This window comes from Haliaeetus leucocephalus, unplaced genomic scaffold (genome assembly GCF_000737465.1).
Source record: "Haliaeetus leucocephalus isolate CR32 unplaced genomic scaffold, Haliaeetus_leucocephalus-4.0 Scaffold897, whole genome shotgun sequence".
Lineage (NCBI taxonomy): Eukaryota > Metazoa > Chordata > Aves > Accipitriformes > Accipitridae > Haliaeetus > Haliaeetus leucocephalus.
The window spans coordinates 2943738-2946737 of NW_010973333.1; positions in this window are offsets into that span (position 1 = coordinate 2943738).

The following is a 3000-nucleotide window of genomic DNA, read 5'->3' on the forward strand; positions in this document are numbered from 1 at the left end:
CAGTTCTGCAAGGAGACAAGAGCACCGGTGGAAGCCCTGGTACCCTCCTTTCACTGGGTTCAGCACAGGAAGGTTAGATACTTTTTTGTTTCTTGACCCCTGTAATGACACTATATGGAAGGGAATCCATTTTCAGGATCTTGGGGGGAGGCGGGAGGGGTGTTTTTTGCAGTCCAAAAAAAAAAATCCCGAGATAATAATACAATATACGTGTGCTCAGTAGCACATCCAACATACTTTGCTAGAAGACATCGTAAGATCACAGATTTGTTTCTGACATACTGGGCTACACAAAAGTGGTTTCTGACTCATCCACGTTTCACGTGCAAAGCTAAAAACGACATTTCATCTACCTGTGCCTCAGTTTCACATATGTCAAATAGTTTTCTGGGGTGACAGAGCAGTGTTCAGAAGGCACTCAGACCTTGTGGTGATGTGTCTACAGCTAGACCAAAAGAAGTGGTGCAGTGCCCATCTGAAGAGCTTATGACTGTACCTGCAAACGTCTTGGACAAGGCAATATGCAGCCTGTTTGCACTCACTTTTTATGTTCCTGGTGTCCAGAGTAGAGCTGCAGTCTTAAATGAGTCATTGGAGCAGAGGAAGGATGAAGTAGCTGAGTGAAAGTCATGCCACTGCAGTGAAGGGGAGGTGAAGCCACTCTGTAAAGTCCTTTAGGCATCTGCTTCAGGTCTACAGGGGGCTGCAGATGTGAAATCAGGATTGACAAGCCTTTTACACACAGCCTATTCCTTAGTGCATTCTTTCAGGAAAGTAGGAGACCAGGTCCTAAACCTCCATCCCATCCTTGGAGTGGGAGAAAGATCTGCTTGGTGAAGCTGGGCTTTGCTGGCACCTACAGCCTCTGCAAAAAAGTACCTCCCACCCATGACCGTTAAGTTACGGTCGTTAGAGCCCAGAGGGAGCCAGCTAAGAAAATAACAGGACCGCTGGGTTCCTCACAAGGGTTATACGTAGCCCTAGCCAAGGGCTCTTGCGCCCTGTTTTGCACAGTAGCCGTGTTCAACAGAAGCGAAGCCCAACCTCTGTGGTGGACCCGCACTCTCACGTCGAGGGCATCTTCACAGGCACGGCTGCCAAACCCTCTGGAAGGTGGATGCCGAATTCGCTTGGTGAAGGCAGTAACCATTTGGTTATCGTATTAAAGGAGAAAGGGCCTCTTCTGGCTCCTGGACGGACTGCCAGGGCTGAAACATTTTTTGCTAAACTCAGCGTTATCAGCCTTTTTTTACCAGCGTGTGTTGCCCGATAGTCTTCTGGCCTCACCTATGGGATTGGGAAACTTAAGTACTGGGTTGACTCGTTTCCATGCCACGTGGGCATCAATAGGAGCTACCGCCCGCTACGTGAAGGAAATATGCAATATATTTCAGGATGGGCAGGGCAGCAGCGGACCCACTCGGCTGAAATGTTGGCAACTGTAAGTCTCAGCAAATCTGGGAGTGGGTTTTGTGTTAGGTGGCCAACTTCTTCACGTGTGTCCTGGCAGCGGAGGTACAAGGCAGAAAGGGTGGACGGCCATTTGGTTTCCCCCTCTGCTGCGTGCCATTTTGCTTTATTGGACTGCTTCATTTGGGACACTCGCTTGGGACAGGCTGCTGGGGTTAACTGCTACGTCCACCTCCTGACAAATGAGCGTGACATCAGGGTGACTTCAATTTTTTATAAATATCTATTGCCAATTTGATTAGCATGTCAGCACAGACCTGGAGTTAAAACTGAAGGGGACTGAATGTTACTCCTTCTTTTTAAAGCTGGCATAATTTCCCCTCTACATGGCAAAAGCTTCACACTTACATTTTTCACTAGTATCTACCATCGCGAGCCTTAGGTTTTGTCTCTTTTAAGCCTGCATCCTGCAAAACACTGTAATTGCATGCAGCTGTGTTCGCAAGCCACCCTCTGCAAATGGAAAGCATGCACTGAAAAAGCACCCAAGCAGAGGACCTCCGAAATACAGCCTGCAAAAGCTGCTAGTTTTACCAAAAAGACCCTCTTTGGTCTGCTCTCCCCTGCCCTCCTCTGCTGCTGCTACCTTGCAGTTTATGACATCCAGATAGTGGGAGGTCTGACAAACCGAGCAAGGCAGTGAGCAAGAAATTCCATTCCTGTTGAAATCAGTAATTCCTCCGTGCAGGCTGCTTTTTTTTTTGTGTGTGTGTGCGCGCGCTTTCTTTTGTGTCACTTCGAGAAAGGCTGTGATATTATTATTACTTTAAATATAGCTTGCCCTGGGGCGGGGAAATGCACAAGGAAAGAGTCGGCAAGCAGCCTATCTCTCAGAAGAAAAGAGCAAGCCTCGCAGCACAGGCACTGGCTTCACTCAAGAGTGCAGTTTAGAAGTCAAAAAAACTATTCCAAATACCACCATTTTGGAGGAGGCTGAAGAACAAGGACACAAAACTGGCTAAACACCCCGAAGAACATGGTAAATCAGGGTACAGAGTGCACCTAATTGCAGTTTGAGAGTGGGCTCTGAAGTACAATGTAAGTCTTCCTTAAATTGTGTTTTTTATCATAGTATCTAGTTGTTTAATTTCCATTCTGAAGCCAGGCTGGGCCAAAAGATACGATTAGCTATAAAAATCAGCATGGAGCAGCATGTGTAATCTCTGATATGAGGCTGAAAATGATACTGAAATACAACAGAAGTCAGAGACTATCAGCCATATTATGGAAGATGAACTATAAATACGAGCATATCTAATTATTTCAGGAGAAAGATGCTGGATGGAATCTTTAATCAACTTTCTTAATAGGGAAGCGAGAGCTCTGCTGGTTTGTATGGCAAGCTATTTTAATACTGCTGTGTTTAAAATTGTGTGATTACAGTTACCAATAGCAATAAGATGTAGCTCCAGAGGGGAGTCCTAGTGGTTGCAAAAGTTTTTTCTCTTTTATTTCTCCAACATTTTTGCTCTCTGAAGTCTCAAGTCCACATTCTCTATCCTACAGCTTGGTTTTGCTTTTCAGCTGGTT